Raw genomic sequence first — 18,307 nt, 5'->3', positions numbered from 1 at the left:
TGTTACTTTCAGGCTCCGTCCATTGTTCACATCCAATACTTGATCCGTCCATCTTTCTTTCTACTTGAAACCAGGATCTCACATTTGCTTACATTAAGTTTCATTCCATAGTTCCCAAGCCTCCAACTGTTACTGACTCTGCTCTTCCCTGTTTCCTCGGATCATCAAGTCATCCGCCAACACCTTTGCTTTCATCTTGTCTTCTCCAGTTTCTTCTGCCACTTTAGGAATTATCTCATGCAAGACCACAACGAAGAGGAAAGTTGGCGGTGGACTACCCTGACTCAAGCCATATGTTTGCTTGAACCAATCTATCCTTTCCTTTCCCACTTTCACACAACTTAGGCTTCCACAGTATATCTCCTCCACTCTCCTTGTTGTCTCTTTTCCCACTCTCTTCTTTTCTAGTGCTGTGGATCGCTTTTGTTTATTTCAAAATGACCGTTTTCAGGCAGTTTGTTAAATGACAAAATTAAACAGCAATTGGGTTATAATCATGAGTTTACAACATAACAAAGTTAAAATTTGTTCTCTGCAACCACAATGCAGAAGTTGCTCAACATATCATATCTCATTGTTACAGAGTAACAATTGTTAACGGAACTGCCAATTTCTGTGACATATACTGAAACCATACGTACATGTAGACGCTTTATATTAAAATTTTAAAATAAATTTCATTGCTGCAAAACGCCTATAGACTTAAACAGTGCCCTCTGGACATAGTAATAGACTAAAAATACGACATTGAAACAACATATCCACAGCACTTTCGGAACTCTCATACATATAAAACAATAGTGAGGATTTCGTAGATTTAAAAACATACGTCCATTGGACGATTGTAGATGTAGCTGCCGAAGTTCCAGGCCGAAAGTAGCGAAAACCACGCTGAGGCTTCCTCCGTAGTGTCAAATTCGACGTAGCCAGCGTGCGGCGGACTGCCTCACTAGACGCATAGTAAAACTGCCCGTCCCATACCAACACGGTGTGATAATAACGGCTAAAACATGTGATTAAATTTCATAATAATTACCATCACTTCGATCGTTCAACATTTCTGCCTGGTTTTGTAGCCACTGGACGTAAATTTGAAGTTACTCCAGCACATTCATACAAAAAATTTTTCGAGTTCTGTGTAGTATTTCCATCCGTCTTTCTGTTGTACGAAGTTCATGTTTGCTATGTTTTACGTGAACACAAAATGCTGTCGGTTTATTACGATTTTTTAAAGATTTTAATGAAATGCAGTCTGAAAGTCTTTGTTACTGTTTGAAACAGTTCATCCTAGTCTTCGACTAATAAAATCCAGTTCTGTAGTTTCAGCCATTTAAACGTTTTCAGGCGGTGCTCCGGGAAAACGACTTGGAACATGAAAACGCTTTACACTGAAATATGCAAAAGTGAACTTTGTCAGTATGCTGCATTAAAAGTCAAAAGTGACGTTGATTAAAAGCGATTTACATGACCATGGATCTCAGCCATCAAAATAAGAATGAATCCTTTGTTGCTGTGTGCTACTCTTTAACTTGCATGGTAAAGTGGTAAAATGGCTTTGTAATTTATTACTGTGTGTGTGTGTGTGTGTGTGTGTGTGTGTGTGTGTGTGTATGTGTGTCTGAGTAAGAGAGAGAGAGGCAGAGAAAGAGAGAGATTTTATTCAGTACATTACCAGAAATGAATTGATGCTCATTGCCTTTTGAAAGTGGAGCTACTGCATTATTGCTATAGCAATAGATATTAAGTGCATTGAAAAGAAAACGGATACCTTTACATTTATAACAGGACAAACTATTGCAATGGAGATCGGGAGTCAGGTGAAATTGCGAACTCCTTCAAAAGAAATTCGCTTAAAAAGTTTTCTGAATACGTATAAAACCGATGCTAAGTACTCTAATACAGCGACTTAATGAAAAATCATCCTTGCGTTGGTATTCAATAGAGCAAAATTTACAGCTCTCTTTTTCATATCAATGAGGAGAACCGTTGTGGTTCAAGCAGCAAGTGAATTTATGATGCCAGGATAGTAGCAGACCTTTTCCTGTTTTTTTTCCTTTTTTATTTTCAATTAGCAGCGCTCTAAACACAGAACTGCAATGGACTAACAGCAAATGTAAACAAACGAACGCGAATGCCGACATATGTCGTTCATGGTAGCCACCTGTTTCGACTAAGATGTTGCACTTCGGAAATGACATGTCTGTCAACAGTATTGGAAGTAAAAATGTACTTTCCGTGAGGCAGATCGGTGAAAGACATGTGAGGACGTGAATACGGGATTATTACCGGCTGTGAGGGTCACAGTTAGGCTCGGTGTATTCCGTATGCCAGTAGTGTAAGCATTATACGAGTGGAACCTTGCTCTCCTGACATTTTCAGGTAGTGAACTCACATTGTGACACGATATGTCCCTGCGCAGCTGCAGAGCAAGTAGAGCAGCTTTCCCTCTAGCGCTCCTCTCTCTTACTAAAGCAACAAGGTTTCCACGAGAGAAGCCTAGAGGGTGAAAATCAACAGGGTGAACCCGAACTCCATCGACCAAATTTCGGGAGAATGTTCAGGGATTCCTACAAGAGTACTCTGGTATAAAGAGCCTGTGATGACCGGTAGCTTGCCACTGAGTAAAAACTTAATTGTGATTTATGCGGTTTTTTACCCAGAGTATCTTTTTTTCTGGGGAAATCACTGTATAACAGTGACTACAGAGCCTGTAATATGCAACCACCAAAACATACAACACAAAAAAACTGAATAATACTACAGCTCTGGGTTGAAACACGTACGCTGTCATCGTAATGTGTTCGGTCTGTTCTGTCAGTGTACAGTGCGCCACATCATCTCATCAGAAGATTCCAGACGCCCGTGTGTAATGCAGAATTAACCACTAGATGACACTGGGGGGCGCTTCTGTCAGTATAGAAGTAACCAGTGAATAATGGGTTGTCAGCAGAGACGCTGTGTCAATAGGTTTTTGAATGTCTGTGAAGAAATGGCAACCAGTTCTTCCTCAAGAGCCAAAATCAGAGTAGATAGTGATGCGGGAATTGGGGATCCGTGTGCTGAAAGTCCGCGATTTTCCACTGTCCGCGTGCATATTTGTCTTGCTAGAAGCCCATCAAGGTATGTGATGCAGCTGTTCATTCTTGCACGGCCAAAGAACAATACGTTTGTCTTGTCGGGGACTAATCGCGTAAGGTCGTTGATTCTGCATGAAGTGTTTTGTCACGCTTTCTACTGATTCACAGTCCTCATTCCACCAAGGGTTCAGATGTTAAGCCCATAATGCTCAGAGCCATTTGAACCACCAAGGGTGCTTTTTCCTCGCCTTTGTAAAGGAATTTGCTTATGGGCAGTTTCGATAAACTTATCTTTGAGTTGTCCCCATTTTTGCGCTTGCGTTTGGTCGAGTCCGTTTGCTAATAGTGCTGGCTGTATTTTACTAGTTTGAAGAGCTACTGAATGAATTTTTCGTGCATTCAATTTAGAGTTTGATCATGGTCTGTCAGTTTTTGGTCCTTTGTGTACTTCAACACTTAAAATCTCTTTATGATGTGGATACGAGATTACGATGTAATCAATTTAGAATTTGTATTCTTGAAGAGCGACTTTGTTTGTTTGTTTTGAAGGTTTTTTCTTATGGGTTGACATAATTTTGAGGTTGAAATTTCTGCATAATTCTGGCAGTCTCTTTCCCTTTTGGGTGGTCCTATTTGAAAGCAGGGACCTCACCAATAGTTTGCTTGATTCTTCTCTCTTTCCCTAACTGTGTATTAGAACTGCCCGTTAGTACTTTTACATCATTTTTTGATATTTTGGAGGTTATATTTTCTACCTCTTCCAGAGAATTATTCACGTTTTCTTTGTTAGGTTTCCTTTCTTGGTTAGTCGGTATATGTACATTAATTTTCGCATACATTTTATTTGCGTTTTTCAAGGGCACTGTCTGTTAATTTCGAGAAACAATATTGAGAAAATTTAGAGAGCCGATATTTGAAGCTGACTGCCGAACGGTTCTACTGCTGCAAACATACATTGAGCGAAGGCTTACGAAGATAAGATGCGAGAAATTAGGGCCCATACGGAGGCGTACAGATAGTCTTTTCCCCTCGCTCTGTTTGCGAGTGGAATAGGAGGGGAAATAACAAGAGGTAGTACAGGTTAACTTGCACTACACACCGTAAGGTGGTTTTCGGAGTATTTATGTAGATGTAGATTACAAGCTTCATTTAGATTATGGAATAAGAATGCAAGACATAGATAGGCTGCATTCATAGGAATTCATCTGTTTACGTTTAAACAGTATGTGTTTTTAATACATCCGCAGTGCTGTTATCTGGCAATCTTATTTCTTGCTCATCTAATATTTTAATTTTTTGGTTCCTTATGTGTTTTATCCTAATTTTTTGAAATTTTACGGCTTTAGGAGAGAGTCACTGCGACAAAGGAAGCTTTGATTTTGTGCTGGAGTTGGCCAGGAGAGTCCGATATCCTCCTTTTTACGATATAGCATATCAGTTTAGTCTTCCCAGAATCTGATAGACTATTTGTAACAATGACAGCAGATGATTTGTTACCTTCTGGGTTAACATTGTGATTACTAAGACGCTCAGTTGATATACTTGAAATTATAGGATTGAATTTACGAAAAACTCAGTACATATGGCTGGAACGTTATTTGTAGAATTTTAAGTTACTGCCGCATCTCTGGTGAACAGACACAGACCACACGACCACTTGATCGAAGTCAGACACAAAGTGGAGTTTGTTAAAAAAAAGATATCTTTTCTGCTAGTCTCGCTGCACCGAGATCATTTCTCTCTACCTGCACAACGTTAGAGGTTTTGTCTAACAAGAGAGGTTCGTGAGGACGACATCTCAAAACCGCGTCCGGCCATCCCGATTTAGGTTTTCCGCTGTTTCCCTAAATCGCTCGAGGCAAAGACCGGGATCACTTCTTTGGAAGGGAGCACCCGATTTACTTCCCCATTCTTGAATCATTCCGATCTTTTGCTCCATCCCTAATGACCTCCTGTTAATATTAATGAGATTCTAAACAGCTGTTTCATGTTGCTAACCTATTAGGCTACAGACTCACCTACCGATGAACGCGTTAAGAAACTAGAAATGTTACACAAAATTAGTGAATTTTTATAAAATTAATGAACTTAAAATGACCGGTTTCGGCCTAGTCTTAGACCATCTTCAGAACTGCACTGTAAAACGTAGAAAACGTGAGAGTTACATAAAGAAGTCAGTGACTTAAAGCAATATAATTTATACCTATCAAAATCGAAGAGAGTCATTACCCATCAGCTCCAGCTGACGATGACGAGAACAATCAACAAACGTCAGTCGCTGAACCTGTTGCTGTTGGCTAGGCAGTACTGCGTTGTATAGGTCTGGTAAAGTCGTGTTTTTTGCTGTAAGATGTCAACGTAAGGCAATGAGGAACGATTTACGTAAATTACGTATTATTTGAGATACAGTTTATCTTAATGTGAACAATTATAAAAAAAAAGTAGTGCCCATATGACAGAACAAAATGTTACAAGTATTAAGCAATGTAATAAGATTACTTAAAGTTATTTCTCTTATTTATTGTGGTACCATCCGGCGAAAATAATTTATTTAACTTGTATAAAATATCCATAGCATCACCTATTTAAGCAATAGAATGTGTGTATAGAATAAACAAACTGATTTTTGTAAAATAATTATCATCTATGTTCTTACTGCGACGTCTGCTTGGCAACGGAGTCCGTTTATAGCAAGTTTAGGCGAGAACAGTGCACCATTACTCTACCAAATTTCGTATTATTCGAACACATTGTAATTACTTTGTAATTCTCATAGATGATTATTCTACAGAAATCACTCACTACAGAAGTCACACTTCTTTCTGTAACTAGCACATTTTCTATCTTTCATAGTGCAGTTTTGAACATGGCCTGAGGCTAGCTGAAACTGGTCATTTCAAATAAAATAACCATCGTGATCTAGACTGTTTTCTCACTAATTTTATATAGCTCACAAGATCTCTCTTTCTCAAAAATGTTACCACAAATTAGAAAAGTTTTGTAATTAACAGTGCTTGTAAACCTCACCTTCGAAGTTTTTTCCATGTGTTTCTGAGGAATGTGTCTTAGTGTTACAAAAATTATGTCTGGCCACTAACCTTCAAACGCCTTAAGTATGAAACAGATTGAAGAGTGCCCGACTCTATAAAGTGGCCTTGTGCAATGGAGTAGTCGGCAGTCATTGGGGTCCACATCAAAACAGTAAGACGACTGATTACCCAAACAGAAAATGAAACGTCTGGTTTTATTCTGCTAACTGGGATTATTACAAGAGGCCTGCAGTAAAAATAGTCCTGCTTCCAATAGTAGCACTTACGCGCTTCTTACGTTCGGAATCAGTGCCGCACTTATTGGCTCATAGCAGGCGTTATTTCATCTGATTCCATACTATGGCCCGGAATATCACTCTAGGGCACTCAGTTGTCAAGCACTATTCTATCGCCTCTGGCACTACGCGTTAATACTTGCAACGTGTAACCGCCTCCAAGGCGGGAGGGCGGGCCCCTCTTTAGAGCCCTATGTCGCCCTCAGTCCTACATTCGACAGGGAGGGTGGGGGCAAACCAACCTTACGACGGCCATCCCAGGAAACGGCCGCAGTAAACACTGTTGTCTGTGAAGCTGGGCGAACACTACAGCCGCTCTCGGCAGTTTTAGAGACCGTTCGCCGAGGAAACAGCATACAAGGCGTTCGAGAGCTGGAGCGACTACATTGCCCATAGGCTGTAGCCATTCACAACCAACGTAAAACACCGAGCGTAAGTGGTTCCACAAGTGTGTACAACAAAGGAAGAGAGCGGAGTATTTCCTCCCCTGCTTTTACTCTGCAGCTCATAAACCGGAATGTGGTTTATAGCAGCTACTGAAGATTAAATTCCGTGTCGAGGTTACCCACGTGCTCTTAAAAGTAATGGGCTCGAAATAGAAATAACATAGCCATATACATCAGCAGCAGTCATTTGACGTTCACTTATTTACTCGTGCCACCTTCAGCTGCTGTTGTGGTCTTCAGTCCGAAGATTGGTTTCAAGCAGCTCTTCACGCTAATCTATCCTGTGCAAGCCTCATCACCTTTATATAGATACTGTACCCTACATCAGTTCCATTACTGTATTGAACCCTCAAGTAAGTGCTTGGCGGAGGGTACATCGAATCTTCGCGTGCGAGTCCTGATTTCTCTTCTTTTATTCAAAAATGGTTCAAATGGCTCTGAGCATTATGGGACTTAACTGCCGAGGTAATCAGTCCCCTAGAACTTAGAACTACTTAAACCTAACTAACCTAAGGACATCACACACATCCATACCCGAGGCAGGATTCGAACCCGCGACCGTAACGGTTGCGCGGTTCCAGACTGTAACGCCTAGAACCGGTCGGCCACTTCGGCCGGCTCTTCTTTTACTACGATCATTATTTATTCCTATATGTGGACACCAACAAAATATATTCGCAATCGACGGAAAAAGTTGATGATTTAAATTTCGTGAAAAGATCTCGCCGCAACAAAAAACGTCTCTGTTTTTATGACTGCCACCCCAACTCTCGTACCATATCCGTGACATTCTCTTCTCTGTTTCGAGATAATACAAAACGAACTCTTCTTTTTTCCATGTTTCCGGCAGCTCTATCTCAAACGGATCCCATACCGTGCAGCAGTAAACCAGAAGGAGATGGGCAAGCATAACGTAGGCAGTCTCTTTTAGTAGACATGAATCAAATGGCTCTGAGCACTATGGTATTTAACTTCTGAGGTCATCAGTCCCCTAGAACTTAGAACTACTTAAACCTAACTAACCTAAGGACATCACACATATCCATGCCCGTGGCAGGATTCGAACCTGCGACCGTAGCGGTCGCGCGGTTCCAGATTGTAGCGCCTAAAACCGCTCGGCCACCTCGACCGGCTAGTAGGCACGTTCCATTTTCTGAGTGTCCTGCCAATAATATGTAATCTTTGGTTCCCTTTCCCCACGATATGATCTATAAGACCGTTCAAATTCAAGTAATTTGCAATATTAATCCCTAAGCATTTAGTTGGATTGACAGCCTGAGTGATTTATCGTATGAGCAAAACTTAACGGACTTTTCCTAGTACCCACCCCCTTTGATTTGTTCCACTTGTGTTGATGTTCATGCTACAGCCTCATTTTAATACACTATTTGTGGTGTCTTCTGAAGGACGAGGTCCTGTGACAAAGTTGGTGCCACGGGATGGACCACAGATAAGCCTAGTCGCTGCCGGAAGAAACGACTAATGACGGACGTCTGCATGGACACCGCCCTGAAGAGTTCCATACGCCATCTCTGCAGAAGGCTTACTTACTTCAGAGCGGAGTGCGTATCGTATGGTGGGGTACGCATGGACTGCCGATGAATATCACTGTATTGTGTTCAGAAATGAATCGCAGTTCAGCGCTATCCCAGATAAGCATTGTCGCTGAACTCGGCAGTGAGCCGGGAAAAGGACGACTCATTCGTCCAGTGTTTCAGATAGGCACAACGGTATTGCTCATGGCGTCATAGTGACGAGCCATCGGGTATGACTTTAAGTCACCGCTGTTAGTGACTGAGAGAACACTGAAACCACAGTGGTACGTCACGGACATATAGCGTCCTAGTGCGTTACCTCTCATGCAACAGTATCTTAGTGCCAGATTTCTGCATGACAACACTGGTTCACACTTGTCACGTGTCTCCACGAACTGCCTGCGTAAGGTTGAGGCCACCAGGATTTCCAGATCAGCCCCGAAGAATACGTGTGAGGCCAGCAAGGATGCCAAATCCGTCCCAATGCCACTATCCAGATGTGATGGATCAGTTACAATAGTTGTGAGATAACTTGTGTCTGCAAAGGATATAACTGATTTTTGACACTATTCCCGTCCGAAACGGTGCATGCATCCAGGAGAGACGGGGTGAAACGTCATACTGACAAGTGGCCTCCTACGCTAAGTTCGTTTTAAATTTTACTCGGTAATTTAATCACCGAGCCAACACGACATGTCCTCTCAGTCTGTGAAGTCTCATTTCGTTTTATTCTCCCCTTCTGGATTCTTCGCGCTTTTAGTCAGACTGTGTATTTATTGCCATCAGGAATGCTTCAGATCCTGTTAACAGTATGCCCTGTTCCTTGACTTCAGGAAGGCATTTCACACCTTCGCGCACTGCTGTTTAGTGAAAAAATCTCGTTTGCATCTGTCAATTTTGTTCCGTTACGAGCGACGAGTTGAATTCTGTCTGCAAGGAAGTGTTGAATACAGTCGCAAATCTTTGCGACTGGATTCAAGATTTCCTTGCAGACAGAATTCAACACGTCGCTCGAAACGGAACAAAATCGACAGATGCAAAGGTAATTTGAGGAATACCCCAAGGAAGTGTGATACCACTGTTACTGTTTACAACATATACAAACAATCTAGTATAAATCGTCGGATGCTCTTTACGGCTGTTCGCACATGATACGGTTATCTATAAGAAGGTAGCAACGTCAGAAGCTAGTAACGATTTGGAGAATGACCTCCAGAGATTTGATGAGTAGTGCAGGCTCTGGTTGCTGATCCTGAACGTAAATAACTGTAACATACGGTGCATACATAGGAAACTATATCCACTACCGTACAGCTACACTACTAATGACAAACCGATAGAAACTGTATATACTGTAAAATATCTAGGAGTGACTATCCAGAACGACATTAAGTGGAATGACCACTTAAAACAAATAGTGGAAAAAGGAAAAGCCAGACTCAGATTCATGGGAAGAATGTTACGTAAATGTAACTCATCCACGAAGGAAGTGTCTTTAAGACGCTTGTTCGACCGATCCTCGAGTACTGTTTATCTATGTGAGAGTCCTACTACGCATGGCAAAGAATAGAGAAGATCCAACGAAGAGCGGTGCGTTTCGTCACGGGATCTTTTGGTCGGTGAGAGAGCGTTACAGCGATGTTCAACAAACTCCATTTGCAGACGTTACAAAAGAGGGGCGTTGTACATCAAGGAGAGATTTCCAGAATGAGATTTTCACTCTGCAGTGGAGTGTGCGCTTATATGAAACTTCCTGGCAGGTTAAAACTGTGTGCCGGACCGAGACTCGAACTCGGGACCTTCGCCTTTCCCGGGCAACTGCTCTGCGCCGTCACAGGAAGGCAAAGGTCCCGAGTTCGAGTCTCGGTCCGGCACACAGTTTTAATCTCCCAGGAAGTTTCATATCAGCACACACTCCGCTGCAGAGTGAAAAATCTCATTCTGGAAACATCCCCCAGGCTGTGGCTAAGCCATGTCTCCGCAGTATCCTTTCTTTCAGGAGTGCTAGTTCTGGAAGGTTCGCAGGAAAGCTTCTGTAAAGTTTAGAAGGTAGGAGACGAGATGCTGGCAGAAGTAAAGCTGTGAGGACGGAGCGTGAGTCGTTCTTGGGTAGCTCAGTTGGTAGAGCACTTGCCCGCGAAAGGCAAAGGTCCCGAGTTCGAGTCTCGGTCCGGCACAAAGTTTTAATCTGCCAGGAAGTTTCAAGGAGAGACTTATAATTGAAATTTCGAGAGAGCAATTTCCCGGAAGAGTCAGACGAAGTATTACATCCCCCACATACGTCTCGACTCTCGGGTAATGACCATGAGGAGAAAATTCGAGAAATTAGAACCAATACAGAAGCTTACCGACAATCTTTCTTCCCACGCGATATTCGCGAGAGGAACAGAACTGGAGGGCTCAGTTAGTGGTACAAAAAGTACTCTCCGCCACACTCCATGAGGTGGCTTGCGGGGTATGACGTAGATGTAGAAAGGAATGTTATTCACTGAAATTAAAGGGAACGTAGACAGAGTGTTCAAATTAAGTGAGCTAGTCTACCTGATTGTTATGGCAACTATAACTGAAAGAAATAGATTGAACAGCAAGGAAAAAATTATTCATTTCGAGAAGATTCAGGCTTTTTTACCTGAGCCATCTTCCCTTATTTTGCTTTTGGTAGGTTCACTACTTTACAAGTGCTTTTTTTACTTGTTTAACCAATAATGGGCCAAGCGACAATTTCAATATCTTCTTATTTGCTCTTTTGATTTTCCTCCAATATTTTTTGATAATTTCTCCTTGTCTCTTTGTTCTTTCTTCAGACAACTTCACACTTGTTTTCTTACTGGTAGGAGCGGCTGGCATCCATCTATAATTAATGTCTTCTTCCGGAAAACATCCTTTTCTGCTGCTTCTTATACCTTTATGTCCTATATTTCTAAATCCTTTAACTTGCGTGATCCAGCTTATAGCTAATTTATTTTGCCAGGGATACCCGAAAACTTTCGTCTAACTATTGTCATTCTTCCTGTATGAATGTCCAAAACATACATTTAACAAAACATACATTTAACTTCCAGTTTCTGCTGTTTCTTCTATATTTTGATGCATTTCATCATTGCTTCTTGATTTCCAGGTATCTTCATTATTTTATAGTTCTGATTTCTTTTCGCCTTAATAAGTCCTCTGATCTTATGATAGAGAATCAGAGGTATAATACAATACGAGGGTAAGTTAATTATTATCCGCAAAGTAGCTATAAAATTTTATCGTAATCAAAAAGGAAACTTACAAAAAAAATGGCTCTGAGCACTATGGGACTCAACTTCTGAGGTCATAAGTCCCCTAGAACTTAGAACCACTTAAACCTAACTAACCTAAGGACATCACACACATCCATGCCCGAGGCAGGATTCGAACCTGCGACCGTAGTGGTCTCGCGGTTCCAGACTGCAGCGCCTACAACCGCACGGCCACAAGAAACTTACAAGAACATCATTTTTCGACATAGTCTCCTAGCGTTTCAACGCACTTGTTCCATCGTTGTACAACCTTCCTGATGCCCTCATAAAAGAAGGTTCTCGGTCGAGCTCCGAGCGAAGAATGCAGCGTTTCTTTCACTGCTTCGTCAGAGGCAAATCGACGGCCCCTTAATGCCTATTTGAGTGGACCAAATAAGTGATAGTCAGAGCTTGGTCAGAATTTGTTACAGATTACAGTTCGCACTGATAAAATGTCAATTCTGTGTATTCAGCGTCCTAATCAGCCGTTCTTGTTGTTTTTATATCGCTAAACCAACGCAAGTTTTTTTTAAAAAACCATCACTCTATAGATATTATTCCTGTCAATACAGTTCCTTTATTTTGATTCATCTCTTTCTTATCTAAACTTAGGTATGTGGAAAGTAACGGAATACTACCACGTCAGTTTCCCAAGCAGTACATGGTATATCACCCATGTGAAATGAGGTATAATACAATACGAGGGTAAGTTAATTATTATCCGCAAAGTAGCTATAAAATTTTATCGTAATCAAAAAGGAAACTTACAAAAAAAATGGCTCTGAGCACTATGGGACTCAACTTCTGAGGTCATAAGTCCCCTAGAACTTAGAACCACTTAAACCTAACTAACCTAAGGACATCACACACATCCATGCCCGAGGAGCGTAGGAAACGATGCGGAAGACCAGCACCGGCGACTAGGCAAGGTCGTATCGGAGGTGGTTTGCCGTTGCCATCCGCCGACCGTAATGGGGATGAATGATGATGAAGACAACACAACAACACCCAGTCATCTCGAGGCAGGGAAAATCACTGACTCCATCGGGAACCGAACCCGGGACTCCGTGCGCAGGAAGCGAGAACGCTACCGCAAGACCACAAGCTGCGGACTGATATGTGAAAGAGTCCGAATTAAACGTCTCTTCATTCGGGTCTCTGGGAGGGGAACACATTGAGAGCGAGCGTATAAGAAAGGAAGGAAGGAGGAGAGAATGAAGGAAGGAAAGATAAGTATTGGAACGTGGAATGTCTACACACCGCTGCAAGCAGAGTCACTGGAAAATGCAAATCAGAAGTTGAAAAGGAAACAGATTAGATGTCCTTGGCATGCTTGAAGTAAGATGGAGAGAGAACTGAGTGGTAGGAAGTGGAGATTGTAAACTTTTCTGCTCAGGAGAAATCAAGAATAGTGAAAACAGTGTAGGTAAACTGTTAGGACAGAAACCAAAAAATAATATAATAAAGGTGCAATACGTTAATGGGAGATTGATAATTACATGACTGCAGGGAAGTTCGAAATATGTCGACCAGCCAGCACAGAGATGAGGAGACGGAAGAAAATAATGAGATGATTCAAGAACTTATCGAGACAGGAAGTAGAAATGCCTGCATTATTATTATGAGGCACTGGAATGCAGTGCTGGGCGAAGAAAGAGATGAAGATCAGTGGGAAAATTTGAATTAGTGATAAGAAAAACGAGAAGTCGATGCCTAATGAGCTTCTCCAAAGAAAAGTCACTACTAATGGGTAACACATTATTTGAAAATCACAAAAGCAGGAGTTGCACATTGATTTCATATTTGCATGGAGAAAGGTTTCTCATACAAAGAAAGATTTAAAAACTGCATGGAAAATACCAAAGCTTATCCAGGAGCAGGCATAGACTCAGACCACTACCTCGTAGTGGAAGAAATACAATTGAAGTTGGAGAAAGTATGGAGAGGTAAAGCAAAATAAAGGTTAAACTTGAAGATACTCAAGTTGGTAGGTAAAATTTCAGAGTTGTAAGACAGGTTTATGGAAAATGGGAGGGAGGTAGAAAGGGAGAACGTGTAAATGACAAAAGGATAAATGACAAATGGATATAAATGAGAGAAGGACTGATGGCCTCTGCTAAAGAAGTATTAGGAATTAAACTGTCCAAAGTATCAAGAAAGAACCGGTAACGGGGAACATGCTGAAAAAGATGGGAGAAAGGAGAAAGTGGAAAAATGTGGCAAATGAAGAAGGCAAAAAGAAATACAAGAAACCGAATAATGAATTAAGAAGAGAACATGAAGACGCAAGAGAAAGATGGGCAAGAGGGAAACACGAGGAAAGAGAGAAAATGGAGAGAGAGTGAAAGTATGAAATGATGTTCAGATTAGCTAGGGAGATAGTTTTCGAAAGTAGAAGATGGGAGACTAACATGGAAGTAGAAAGACTGGACAGTACAATTGCTGTAGAACCACAGGAGATTCTCAAGAGATGGCAAGAATATAAAGAATGTCTGTATATAATGGATCAAATACCAAGTGAAATCAAGCTTGAAGAGGACCAATGTGTGGCGGAAGATGGAAATGGGTACAGCATCTTGGAAGCAGAAGTAGAAAAGGCGACGAAGGAGATGAAGAATCGGAAGGCACGTGGAATCGATAACTCGCCAGAAGAAGTGTTGAAGAGTTTGAGAAACAAGGCAAAGAAGGGAATAGTCTACCTCTGTAATGAGATATATGACAAAGGGGAATGGCCTGATGACTTTCTTGCAACTGTAACGATACCAACTGAGAAAAAGAGAAATACCAAAAATGGGAAGAGCATAGTACTACCAGCCTAATTACTCATGCATCTAAAGTGTTGCTGAGAGTGTTCAATAGAAGGCCATATGGCAAGTTGGATAGATGGACTGGGGAGGAACAGTTCAGATTCAGAAGACGAAAATGAGCAAGAGATATATTCGACTGTTAAGTATCACAGGGTAAAAATATATTGAGAAATTTATGCTGTTTTTATTGCTTTGGAGAAAGCTTTCGATGGAGTACAATGGAGCAAGCTGATGGATATTATGAAGAAGAAAGCAGTAGATTGGAAGGAGAGACGATTGGTACAAAAATATATCTACGACAGAAAGTAAGATGGAAATGAAACATCTGAAGGAAGTATCATTGAAAGGGAGGTTAGACGTGGTTGTGCCTCTCCCCTTTATTGTTCCATTTGTATCTGAAAGAGATTGTTGCGGTAGGCATGGATGGAAAAACAGGAGTGTGTGTTGGTAAAAATAGAATAGAACAAATACAATTTGCTAATGACATGGGGCTTGTGGCAGAAAGTGAACGAACTGTAAATAAAAGGATAAAAAACGTAAATGATGCTTGGGTGGAATATGGGATGCGAATGAATGCAGCAAAAACAAAGAGTATGGTGACCATTTATGTATTCGGAAGTACTTGAGAGGTAAAAACTCGCATTGCTATCGCGAAGAAGGCAATCAATAGAAAGAGGCAAACTCGGTGAAGAGGCAAACTGCATAAAGGGGCAAAACAGATAAGTATCTGAGGAAAGGATATAGCAGGTGTTTATCTGGAGTGTGGCACTCTATGGGTCAGAAACATGGACACTGAGCCTACCACCATAGCTGTAGACAGCTGTGGTGGTACTTTCCCCCCCCCCCCCCCCCCTATATATATAAAATTTTTCGCTTTGTGATAGATGGCACTGTAATAGTCACAAACGTATAAGTACGTGGTATCACGTAACATTCCGCCAGTCCGGACCGTCCGCCGGATAGTTACGTTATTTAAGGAAACAGGAAGTGTTAGCCACATGTGAAACGTCAACCACGACCTGCAACAAACGATGATGCCCAAGTATGTGTTTTAGCTGCTGTCGCTAATCCGCACATCAGTAGCAGACAGCGCTAGAATCGGGAATCTCAGAAACGTCGGTGTTGAGAATGCTACACCAACATCGATTGCACCCGTCCCATATTTCTATGCACCAGGAATTGCATGGCGACGAGTTTGAACGTCGTGTACAGTTCTGCCACTGGGCACAAGAGAAATTACGGGACGATGACAGATTTTTTTTCACGCGTTCTATTTAGCGATGAAGCGTCATTAACCAACAGCGGTAACGTAAACCGGCATAATATGCACTATTGGGCAATGGAAATTCCACGATGGCTGCGACAAGTGGAACATCAGTGACCTTGGCGGGTTAATGTACGGTGCGGCGTTATGGGAGGAAGGATAATTGGCCACCACTTTATCGATGGCAGTCTAAATGGAGCATTGTATGCTTATTTCCTACGTAATGTTCTACCTATGTTACTATAAGATGTTTCATTGCATGACAGAATGGCGATGTACTTCCAACATTATGCATGTCCGGCACATAGCCCGCGTGTGGTTGAAGCATTGTTGAATAGCGTATTTCATGACAGGTGGATTGGTCGTCGAAGCACCATACCATGGCCCGCACGTTCACCGGATCTGACGTCCGCGGATTTCTTTCTGTGGGGAAAGTTGAAGGATAATTGCTATCATGATCCACCGACAACGCCTGACAACATGCGTCAGCGCATTGTCAATGCATGTGCGAACATTACGGAAGGCGAAGTACTCGCTGTTGAGAGGAATGTCGTTACACGTATTGCCGAATGCATTGAGGTTGACGGACATAATTTTGAGCATTTATTGCATTAATGTGGTATTTACAGGTAATCACTCTGTAACAGCATGCGTTCTCAGAAATGATAAGTTCACGAAGGTACATGTATCACATTGTAACAACCGAAATAAAGTATTCAAACGCACCTACGTTCTGTATTTTAATTTAAAAAACGTACCTGTTACCAACTGTTTGTCTAAAATTGTGAGCCATTTGTTTGTGACTATCACAGCGCCATCCATCACAAAGCGAAAAAAGTGGTCCAACTAAAACATTCGTATTTCTTTACTTACTACACGAATATGTAATAAAATGGGGGTTCTTATTTTAAAAAACGCAGTTGATATCCGTTTCACTTATAGCAGCGCCATCTAGCGGGCCAACCATAGCGCCATCTGGTTTCTCCCTTCAAGCTAGACAAGTTTTGTTCTTTGTAGTTTTTTCGTTTGACGCTTATTTCGTGAGATATTTGGCCCGGTCACGAACTATGGACCACTATATATATATATATATATATATATATATATATATATATATATAATTCTCTTCACTAGGCCACCAGAACTGCCGAAGAGGAATCATGTACTGTCGTAATGAAGGTTCTGTTATTGTTACCCTAGTTCTTGGTATTTAAGTGAAAAGAGTCATGAATAGAAAGTACCTATAACATTCACTTGCCTGAATGAACAACGTGCAAAAGTATGCGTCTTTGAGTAAAGGGAACCCGTAAATACGGATGAGTTCTAACAATCGAGGTCAATTTTGCTCGTCTCTGCTAATTAACTCCGTAACTGGAATGAATATCAGCTCTCTGCTCCCTATAGTGCCAACTTCGCGAACTCGAGCTCTGTTCCGTAATCGCAAAGTCGGCTCCAGAGCTCACGATTCATTTGCGGCGGTTCTCGCCAGTGGTGTCTGCCCTCCTCCCCCCCCCCCGCCCCCGTCACCCTACCCCTGCAGTTGATGAGTCCTCGACTGGTGTTGATGGGGCGTATTAACGCTGCGGCGCCGGCGTTAATTAAATTAGGCGCACTCGCTCCGCATATTAATGGGCTGTTGCTGTTCGCACGGGAGCGCCTCCCCAATCACTGGCGGATCAGACAAGCTACTCTGCTTGATGACGTCTCCGCGCTAAGACAGCTAAACGCGTATATGAAGGGGGAGATTGCTCCTCTACGTGGAGCGTTGAGGTCAAAGACTAGAATAGCTACGCCAGAAGCCTCACCGGTATTAACATCACGCACAGTCTTATAACGTGCTTCTCTGGAGAAAAACGTGTGCAAGGTTTCTTCCGCGGACCTTCACTCCAGAACGTTAACAACGACGCGTGGACACCTGCAGCGACTTGGCTGAAATGAAAAATGCGGACAACTCTTTCCTGAAAAAAAAAAAAAAAAAAAAAAAAAAAAAAAAAAAAAAACATCCCAGGTGACAAGACTTGGTGTTATCAGTACGAGCCTACCAAAAAAAGACGAAGTGCAGAAATTAAAATGAAGGATTAACACTGCGACGTCATGACCGACATTCAATCCAATTCACGAGAGTGTTTTTTTTTTTGTTTTTTTTTTTTTTTTTTTTTTTTTTTTTTTTTTTTTTTTTTTTTTTTTTTTTTGACAGTTTCGCGTGGTTGTTTGAACGGTCTGTGCGTGGTGCTCAAGTGGATGAGGAATGGGGAGAGTATATAGAGCACCTGAAGCGTTAAACCCACAATCTTAATTTTTCTCTACTTCTTATTAATCCAGTCTCGAAACTTTTTGGACTCACTGAGTATGTCGCACAGTGCTTCTCATCTGTCTGAAGGGCTTTGGATGATGAAATTGCAACATGAAGGTCATCTAACTATCTTGTGTCTGCTGAGTGGGTACTGGGAGCTGGTCCACATTGTCAACCACAAGACTTACAAACGAGTCAATGTATTCCCACGCCCTTGGAGCGGGCGCCATCAGTAAATAACAAAGTCTCATACAATTCCATTGTTGTTTTACAACTGCCACCCCGTACCTGTTCGTT

This window comes from Schistocerca americana, chromosome 2 (genome assembly GCF_021461395.2).
Source record: "Schistocerca americana isolate TAMUIC-IGC-003095 chromosome 2, iqSchAmer2.1, whole genome shotgun sequence".
Taxonomy (NCBI): Eukaryota; Metazoa; Arthropoda; class Insecta; order Orthoptera; family Acrididae; genus Schistocerca; species Schistocerca americana.
The sequence above is the reverse complement of the archived record's forward strand: the minus strand, read 5'-3'. Positions refer to the sequence as shown.